The 10,702-nt window shown below is 42.7% G+C and overlaps 1 long non-coding RNA gene across 1 annotated transcript in view; it reads right to left on the bottom strand.

Moving 5' to 3' along the window:
• Positions 1-4,888: 4,888 nt before the first annotated feature.
• The window catches only part of LOC123516452, a 109,896-nt gene continuing 104,082 nt past the window's right edge, over positions 4,889-10,702 (bottom strand). The window contains exon 5 of the long non-coding RNA XR_006678192.1: positions 4,889-4,948. This is a non-coding gene — a long non-coding RNA (uncharacterized LOC123516452). The remainder of the gene's footprint in view (positions 4,949-10,702) is intronic.

Raw genomic sequence — 10,702 nt, 5'->3', positions numbered from 1 at the left:
GCCTCGCCGCCTCTGGGATTCGAACCCGGACCCTCTCGAGTGTGAATCGAGCGTGCTAACCACTACACTACGCGGTGTGTGTGTGTGTGTGTGTAATTCACTGTTTGATCTGCTGCAGTCTCTGACGAGACAGCCAGACGTTACCCTACGGAACGAGCTCAGAGCTCATTGTTTCCGATCTTCGGATAGGCCTGAGACCAGGCACACACCACACACACCGTGACAACAAGGTCACAACTCCTCGATTTACATCCCGTGCCTACTCACTGCTAGGTGAACAGGGGCTACACGTGAAAGGAGACACACCAAATATCTCCACCCGGCCGGGGAATCGAACCCCGGTCCTCTGGCTTGTGAAGCCAGCGCTCTAACCACTGAGCTGTGTGTGTGTGTGTGTGTGTGTGTAATTCACCTCGGTCGCCTGCTGGTCACCCAGCCAGTCTTCCCTATTACGGAGCGAGCTCAGAGCTCATTGACCGATCTTCGGGTAGGACTGAGACCACAACACACTCCACACACCGGGAAAGCGAGGCCACAAAACCTCGAGTTACATCCCGTATCTATTTACTGCTAGGTGAACAGGGGCCACACATTAAGACGCTTGCCCATTTGCCTCGCCGCGTCGGGACTCGAACCCGGGCCTCTCGATTGTGAGTCGAGCGTGCTAACCACTACACTACGCGGTGTGTGTGTGTGTGTGTGTGTGTTTCACTGTTTGATCTGCTGCAATTTCTGACGAGACAGCCAGACGTTACCCTACGGAACAAGCTCAGAGCTCATTATTTCCGATCTTCGGATAGGCCTGAGACCAGGCACACACCACACACCGGGACAACAAGGTCACAACTCCTCGATTTACTTCCCGTACCTACTCACTGTTAGGTGAACAGGGGTTATACGTGAAAGGAGACACACCCAAATATCTCCACCCGGCCGGGGAATCGAACCCCGGTCCTCTGGCTTGTGAAGCCAACGCTCTAACCACTGAGCTACCGTGTGTGTGTGTGTGTGTGTGTGTGTGTGTGTGTGTGTGTGTGTGTGTGTGTAATTCACCACGGTCATCTGCTGGTCACCCAGCCAGTCTTCCCTATTACAGAGCGAGCTCAGAGCTCATAGACCGATCTTCGGGTGAGACTAAGACCACAACACACACTCCACACACCGGGAAAGTAAGGCCATAACCCCTCGAGTTACATCCCATACCTACTTGCTTCTAGGTGAACAGGGCTACACGTAATTAAAGAGGCTTGCCCATTTGCCTCGATGCTTCCTGGGATTCAAACCTGGACCCTCTCGATTGTGAGTTGAGCATGCTAACCACTACACTACGGAGTGTGTGTATTTTACCTAGTTGTATTTACCTAGTTGTATGTTACAGGGTTTGAGTGGGGCTCATAGTGACCTGTTTCCATATCTACATTTATTTAACTCCTTAAATTTGCGCACACTTTCTGCTGTTACAATCTCTTCACTTAATCCATTCCAGATGTCTACTGTCCTATGTGGAAAACTGAACTTCTTGATATTTCTATGACACTGACTTCTCATGATTTTCTTGGAATGGCCTCTTTCTTGTCTGTCTCCCTGCTCCGTCTGTGTTACCAGGTCTTGTCTATCTATCTTCTCTATAAGGTTTACTAGCTTTTACATCGTTATTAGGTCTCCTCTTTCCCGTCTATCCTTCATAGTTGGTAGCTCCATCTCCTTCAGTCTTTCTTCATTAGGAAATTTTTTTTTTTTATTTCAGGGACCATCTTTGCAGCAGCCCTTTGTGTCCTTTCTAGTTTCTTGATATCTTTCTGCCTATATAGTGACCATACCACTGCTGCATATTCTAGTCTAGGTCTTATCATAGTGGTTAATATCTTTTTCATCATACTTTTATCCATGTAATTGAATGCTACCCTGATGTTCGTTAGTGTCTTGTATGTTGTAGCAAATAATCCATTTATTTATATGTATTTCTGGAGTCAGGCTGTCTTGTATAATCACTCCCAGGTGTTTCTCTTCTCTTCTTTTCATTATAATCTCTTCTCCCATTTTATATTCCCATGTAGGTCTTCTATTACTTTTACCCATTTCCATTACATAGCATTTCTTAGTATTAAATTCTAATTTCCACTTCTGGCTCCATCTCCAGATCTTATCAATATCTTTCTGTAATTCCATACAATCATTTTGTTTTTTTATAACTCGAAAGCTTGGCATCATTTGCAAACAAATTTATGTAGCTACTCAAACCTTTTTGTATATCGTTGACATATATTTGGAACATTATTGGTGCCAACACCGAACCCTGTGATACGCCACTGGTTACAGTGGTCCGACTTGATGGTGATCTCGTATCACTGTCCTCATTTCCCTATCTGTTAAGTATTCTGCCATCCAATTTAAGATATTTCCCTAATTCCACCCATGTGTTCTATTTTCCATAGGAGTCTTCTGTGTGGTACTGTCAAAAGCCTTTTTGATATCTAGATGCACTACATCCACCCATCCATCTCTTCCTTGTACTTCATCTATTACTCTTGTATAAAAGCTTAGTAAGTTTGTTATGCATGATCTTCCTTTTCTAAAACCAAACTGGGAGTTATTAATGATTTCATTTCTCTCTAGTTATTCCAACCATTTTTCTTTGATAATAATTTCACAGATCTTACCCACCTCACTAGTTAAGTGACACTGGTCTACAAATTAGGGGCTCAGTAATTTTTCCTCCTTTGTATAATAGGACTATATTGGCTCTTTTCCATTCTTTTGGTACCTTCCCTCCCCTTAAAGAGTTGTTAATTACATCCCAAATTGGTTCTACCAGTTTCTCACTACATTCCCTTAGTACCCATCCTGACACTCCATCTGGTTCCATTGCCTTCCTCATATCCACCTTTACTAGCAATTCTCTAATTTTCTGTTCTCTTACCATGAAGCCTCTTAATCCTTCCTGTGCCACTGGGTTGATTGGCTTTATAAGCTCTCCCTCTTCATTAAATACTGATTTAAAGCTCTCATTCATAAGTTCACTCATTTCTTCTGATGTTTTGTATATCGTATTCCCCTTAAGCAATTTAGTAATGGTCTCTCTGTTCGTCATTTTACCATTTATATATTTATAAAAAAGCTTGGGTTCTTTTTCACATCTCTTCTCTACATCCTTTTCAAAGTTTCTCTCCTCCTCCCTTCTTATCCTAATGTATTCATTTCGTGCCTCTTTATACTGCTTCTTATTTATTTCATTACATTGCCTTCTTAATTTTTTCCATGCTGCATCCTTGCACTTTTTAGCTTTTGCACATATAGCATTATACCAGGTGTGTTTGCTCTTTTTTACTCTATATTCAGGAACACATCTCTTTATCCCCTCATTATACTTGTCTAGAAATATGTCATACTTTCCTTGAATTGTCTTTCCATGCATAATTTCTTTCCAATCAATACTACCAAAATAACTTTTAAATCCCCAAAAATTTGATTTAGCGTGGTTTCGTCTCTTTGTGTTCGTGTCCCTCATTATATTCCAAAATTTGCTGATCCTATAATTAAATTTCTAGGACCACATGATCACTTTCTTCCTATTGGAGTATGATATTTGATGTATGGACATGACTCCAATTTTTTGTGTAAATACCGAATTCAGCATTGATGCGTATCACGCCGGAGCTCTGCTGGTCTTGCGTCCGCTCGCTTCGGCCGATGTGTGTGTGTGTGTGTGTTCACGGTCTTTTGCTGGTTATTCAGCCAGTCTTCCCTACACACACACACACACAGAGGGAAAGCGAGGCCACAAACCAAAAAATTACAACCTCTACCTACTTGCTGCTAGGTGAACAAGGGTTACTACACCTAAGAGGCTTGCCTATTTGCTTCGCCGCGCCGGGACTCGAACCCGGCCCTCTCAATTGTGAGTCTAGCGTGCTAACCACTACACTTCGCGGTGTGTGTGTGTGTGTGTGTGTGTGTGTGTGTGTGTGTGTGTAATAATAATAATAATAAACGGTTTATTAGTTAGGCAATGTAAAAAATTACACTGAAAATGTACAGGGGGGAGGGTTGACATTAACACAATGAACTAAAAATGCTTAACCTAACTATGGATAAACTTAACTTAGAATTCACTTATTTATTTAAGGCTCGCACAATAGTGGGCACCGCGCTAAGTCGGTACCGATCAGTGCGCGGTGCTCTTAAGGGCGCCACGCGATTCTGGTGTCGGGTGGCGCGAGCAGGGGGAGGCACATCGGGGGGTAGCAGGTGGCGGAGACGTGGATGACGCAGCAGTCCTTCCCCAAATTTTTCCAAGGCTTCCTGATGTCTTGTGGCCAGCCTCGGCAGACTCAGGCAGGTCAGGGCGTCCTCGAAGGGCCTGTAGGCAGGCCCAAGGATGACCCTGAACGCCCTCCTCTGAACCCTCTCCAGCTGTTGTCGTTGTGTGAGGTTCAGGGAGGAGGACCACGCTGGGGCGGCGTACATGAGCTTAGGGAGTATAAAGGTGAGGTACACTCCCCTCAGCTCATCTGCCGGTGTTCCCAGGGACCTGAGTCGGCGCAGTAAATAGATTTTATATGAGGCTGACCTGATGATGTTGGAAACATGCTGCTTCCATGATAATTGATCATCCACCAAGACACCTAGAAGCTTAGTGCTGCGGACCACCTGGAGGAGTGAGGGCCACAGAAAGCTGGGAGGGGACTGCTGCTGTGGAGGTACAAATGTGCATCACCACGGTCTTGGTGTGGTTGATGGTCATTTTGTTGTCCTTCGTCCACGTCTGTAGTTGGTTTAGAGTGGACTGCAGTGCTGAGAAGTCTGGGTTGGTGTTGTTGACGGGTACGCCCACGGTGCAGTCGTCCACATACTTCCAGCGGTGGGGGGTGTGGACGAGAGCATCGTTGATGAGGATGAGGAAACACAGTGGACCCATCTTGGTCCCCTGAGGGACCCCGCATGTGAGCTGTTGGAAAGAGGAGACAGAGCCCTGATAACGAACGGCCTGACGCCTTCCCGTGAGGAAGTCTGCCAGCCACGCTATCAGGTAGGGAGAGACCCAGAGTGATGGCTTTATTTATCACAACAGTGTGATCAACAAGATCAAAGGCCTTTCTGAAGTCCACAAAAGCAATAGCTAGAGAAGTGTTGCGTTTGTCCAGGTGGCTGTGGACGAATTCCAGGAAGCTGACAAGGTAGTGAGATGTGGAGGTGGATTTAATATTGCCAAATTGTTGTGTGTCAATAGAGTTACAAATTTTGTTATAGGCCCAGTCGAACACAAAATCTTCACAGATAAGGCTGGGTATAGGGGTGATGGCGACTGGTCTTAGATCATTCAGTGACTGTGTGTGTGTGTGTGTGTAGGTGGGTGTTATTCACCACGGTCGTCTGCTGGTCACGTCACCCAGCCAGCCTTTCCCCTACGGAAAGAGTTCAAGAGCTCATATTGATCAATCTTCGGGTAGGACTGAGACCACAACACACACAACACACTGGGAAAGCGAGGTCCCAACCCCTCGAGTTATATCCTGTAAGCTAAGTGAACAGGGGCTGCACATTAAGAGACTCGCCCATTTGCCCTACCGCTCCCGAGACTTGAACCCAGGCCCTCTCGGTTGTGAGCAGAGCGTGCTGGCCACTACACTACGCGGTGTGTATTTACCTATATAGTTTTATTTACCTGGTTGTGAGATACAGGAAAAGAACCACACTAGGCTCGTGCTGTCCTGCCTCCTGATCCGTTTCTTTCAAAATTTTGCCTAAATTTATGTATAGTCTTTGCACATACAATGTCATCATCAAGTTTGTTCCACGCTGCTGTACATCTGTGAGGAAAGCTCTATTTCTTTATGTCTCTTCTGCAATCACTCACTTTCAGTTTTCTTCCATGTCTTTTAGTGCAGCTCATATCAAGTTCCAATAAATCGTCTCTGTCCAACTTCTCTATCCCTTCCAATACCTTATTTAGTGCTACCATATTACCTCTCTCCCTCTTTTCCTCCAGTGTAGTTAGTCCCAAATTTTCCAACCTCTCTTCATAACTATATTTACTTAGATTTGTAAGGATTTTTGTTACAGCCTTCTGTATTCTCTCTAGCTTCCTGATTTTTTTTTTCTATTGGCGACAGCACTAATGCTGCGTACTCCAAACGGGAACGTATCATTGTTGTTATCAACTTTTCTGCCATATCTTCATCGATGTATGTGAATGCTGCTCTGATATTTCTAAGTAGATTATCGGTTTCTCCAGTAATCTTGTTAATATGCTTTTCAAACAACATGCTGTGTGTGAATGAATGAATTAATTAATTTAGTAGCTCAGACTTTATAAAAAGTATGGAGCACAGCTCCGATTTACATTTCAAATATAACAATAAAGAAAGAATTACCTCGCCCATTCAGTACTTATCAAAACATATCCAATACTAACTTCAAAAACAGAAACAGATTTTGAAGAACCTTCCCATTTGTGCTTTGCATCAACAGAATATATTTGAAGTAAGTTGGTCTATACGTAAAATACTCTGACAAATACGTATCTCACGATGTCCCTATTGGTGCATGTGTGTGTGTGTGTGTGTGTGTGTGTGTGTGTGTGTGTGTGTGTGTGTGTGTGTGTGTGTGTGTGTGTGTGTGTGTGTGTGAGAGAGAGAGAGAGAGAGAGAGAGAGAGAGAGAGAGAGAGAGAGAGAGAGAGAGAGAGAGAGAGAGTCTTCCTCATTTGCTGTTTGTCTGGTTTGAAGGAATCCTGAAGAAACGTTTAGCAGACAGCCTGCAGGCTATCGTCGCCCCACGCGCTGCAGTCTCGTGCCAGCAGTGGACGGTCAGTGAACGCTAAGCACTAGACACAACAGAACATTGAATGTATTCATAGTAAATATAGTACCGGTTCACACCTCCTTTACTAATAATCACTGACCAAACGGCTCACATGAATGTGTCATGTGTGAAATTTCAGCTATAAGGAATCACTACTTAATATGAATTTACTTGACAAAAATAATAGATTAAGTATTAGAAGTCATATCGTAATTTACTGCATTGTGTGAAGAACGCAAAGAGGAACAGGAATGTAATGTTTAAATGTTCGAAATGGTTCATATTTAAGTAAGATAGCTAATAATCAGAGACAAGATATGGAGACTCGAAGAAAGAAGAATATTATAGAGTGTCCTGATTTTATAAGTATAGGCCTATTATGAAGCGTGGGATCAATATGAGAAAGCGATAGGCAAGACATCAGTGAACAGAGCACAGGAACATGCTTCACTTGCAGTGTACAGGGCACGTCTAAGTCTAGGGACTACATTTTATATTTTATAGGCACAAAATAGCATGGTACAATATTTATATTATATAATAGCAGCGTTGAACCACGATATTATGTGCTTCTAAATGCTGTCCCTCTGATGCAGCATTCTCCTTTATCTGCGCTACTTTATTCAGTGCTGTCCTGCTGTCGCTTTCCCACATTGCCCCAAGCTTCTTACTCTTATAATCACCATACTACTTACAATATTCTTTTGTGTGTGTAATTCACTGTTTGATCTGCTGCAGTCTCTGACGAGACAGCCAGACGTTACCCTAAGGAACGAGCTCAGAGCTCATTATTTCCGATCTTGGGATAGGTCTGAGACCAGGCACACACCACACACCGGGACAACAAGGTCACAACTCCTCGATTTACATCCCGTACCTACTCACTGCTAGGTGAACAGGGGCTACACGTGAAAGGAGACACACCCAAATATCTCCACCCAGCCGGGGAATCGAACCCCGGTCATCTGACTTGTGAAGCCAGCGCTCTAACCACTGAGCTACCGGGCCGTGTGTAATTCACTGTTTGATATGCTGCAGTCTCTGACGAGACAGCCAGACGTTACCCTACGGAACGAGCTCAGAGCTCATTATTTCCGATCTTCGGATAGGCCTGAGACCAGGCACGCACCACACACCGGGACAACAAGGTCACAACTCCTCGATTTACATCCCGTACCTACTCACTGCTAGGTGAACAGGGGCTACACGTGAAAGGAGACACACCCAAATATCTCCACCCGGCCGGGGAATCGAACCCCGGTCCTCCGGCTTGTGAAGCCAGCACTCTAACCACTGAGCTACCGGGCCGTGTTGTGTGTGTGTGTGTGTGTGTGTGTGTGTGTGTGTGTGTGTGTGTGTGTGTGTGTGTGTGTGTGTGTGTGTGTGTGTATTTACCTAGTTGTAGTTTTACAGGGCCTGGGCTTTATGCTCGTGTGGCCCCGTCTCCATATCTACACTTATCCAATTTTTCTTTAAAACTATGTACACTCTTTGCTGACACCACTTCCTCACTCAAACTGTTCCAAGTCTCAACACATCTTTGCGGGAAACTAAATTTTTTAACATCTCTCAGACATCTTCCCTTCCTCAGTTTCTTACTATGCGATCTTGTGCTTCTAATGTCATATTCTTCTCTCAGGATCAGTTTCTCATTATCCACTTGATCCATTCCGTTAATCAATTTATAAACTTGTATCAGATCCCCTCTCTCTTCTCTGTTCCAAGGTTGGTAGATCCATAGCCTTTAGTCTCTCCTCATATGTCATCCCTTTAAATTCTGGAACCATTCTTGTAGCCATTTTTGTAGTCTCTCCAATTTTCTTATGTGTTTCTTTTATGGGGAGTCCACACAACTCCTGCATATTCCAATCTAGGTCTTATTTTAGTACTTATCAATTTCTTCATCATTTCTTTGTCCATATAGTGAAATGCTAATCCAATATTCCTTAGCAAATTATACGTCTCTCTGAAAATTCTATCAATATGGCTTACCGGTTGATTGTTTTCTTCCATTGTCACTCCCAAGTCCTTTTCCTTTTTTACTTTTCTAGTTCTACTCCATCTCCCATCTTATAGATTCCCACTGGTCGTCTTTCACTTTTTCCCATTTCCATGACATGGCTTTTGTCCACATTGAATTCCATCTCCCATTTTTTGCTCCATTTCCAGATCTTGTTTAAGTCTTCCTGTAGTATTTCACAATCCTCTTTTTGTTTAATGACTCTGCACAGTTTCGCATCGTCCACAAACAGATTTATGTAGCTGTTCACTCCCTCTGGCATGTCATTTATATATACGAGAAAAGTATTGGTGCCAATACTGACCCCTGTGGCACTCCGCTGTCTACTGTTCTCCACTTGGACTTCATATCTTTAACTATCGTCCTTATTTCTCTCTCCCTCAAGTAATTTTTCATCCATCTCAATGTTCTTCCTTTTAAGCCACCCTTCTCCTCTAACTTCCATAGTAATCTTTCATGTGGCACTTTATCAAAGCCTTTTTAAATCTAAATAAATACAGTCAATCCATCCCTCTCTCTTGTACTTTATCAACTATTCTAGAGTAGAAACTCAATAAATTTGTTACACATGACCGACCTTTTCTAAAACCAAATTGGCTATTTGATAATAATTTGTTGTCTTCAAGAAACTCAATCCATTGCTTCTTTATTACTTTTCACACATCTTGCATATTACACTAGTTAGTGATACCGGTCTGTAATTTAAAGGTTCTTCCTTCCTTCCGCTCTTATATATGGGAACCACCTCAGCTCTTTTCCACTCCACTGGCACTGTTCCATTTTCTATTGAGCATTTTATGATGTTGTATATAGGACTTGCTAGTTCTTCCCTACATTCTTTCAGTATTCTGCCTGAGACTTCATCCGGTCCCATTGCCTTTTCCTCATCTTGTTCCGTCATCAACTTTTTTATTTCAAGCTTGGTTACTTTAATCTCTTTCATATGGACAGTCTCTCTATTACCCTGTGGTCTTTCAAATTTGGATTCCTTAGTAAAGACCTCATGAAATTTACTATTTAACAGTTCTGCCATACTTTTTGGGTCTTCCACCATTCCGTTCTCTCCTTTTAACTTTTCTATTGTTTCTTTTTGTCTTATTTTTCCATTTATGAATCTGTAGAACAATTTTGGTTGTTCCTTACATTTTTCGACAATGTTCTTTTCATAGTTCTTTCTTCTTCCTTTCTCACCTTAGCATATTCATTTCTTGCTGTTTTGAAGTTTTCCTTATTTTCTGGATTTCTGTTTCTTCTCCACCTTTTCCATGCTCCATCTCGTTTCTCCTTTGCCCTAGCACATCTTGCATTAAACCAATCTTTCTTTCCTTCTTCTTTAGGTCTATATTTCGGGACATATTCCTGACTCCTGTTTTGTATATTTCCAAAAATAAGTTATATTTCTCTTGAACCGTTTCTGAGTTTTCCATCTCCTCCCAGTTTACGTTTTAAAATAGTTCTTGAGATTCTCAATATCAGCCTTTCTGTAATTTAATCGGTCTCCTTTGTATGATTCATCTCTATCTTCCTTTCCTTCTTCTATATCCATTTCTAATATTACATGGTCACTCTTTCCCAATGGGCACTTATATCTTATATCATCGTTAATTTGTATATCCCTTGTAAAAACTAGGTCCAATCTTGCCGGCTCATCGTTTCCTCTGAATCTTGTGTTTTCCTTTACTCTTTGGACCATCAAATTATCTATCATTAGGTTCAGGAATCTATCTCCCCAGGCATCTTCCCCCATACCACTTTCATAATTTTCCCAGTCCACCTCCTTACAGTTGAAATCTCCTACTAATATCACTTTTCTCCTTTCTTTAATGATTCTTGTAAGACTTCTTATTGTGTCATCTATCATGTCTTTATATTCTTGGTT

The sequence above is a fragment of the Portunus trituberculatus genome, chromosome 41, assembly GCF_017591435.1.
Source record: "Portunus trituberculatus isolate SZX2019 chromosome 41, ASM1759143v1, whole genome shotgun sequence".
NCBI classification, from domain to species: domain Eukaryota; kingdom Metazoa; phylum Arthropoda; class Malacostraca; order Decapoda; family Portunidae; genus Portunus; species Portunus trituberculatus.
Note: the sequence above shows the minus strand (reverse complement) of the source record. Positions and strands in the feature narration are given on the sequence as shown.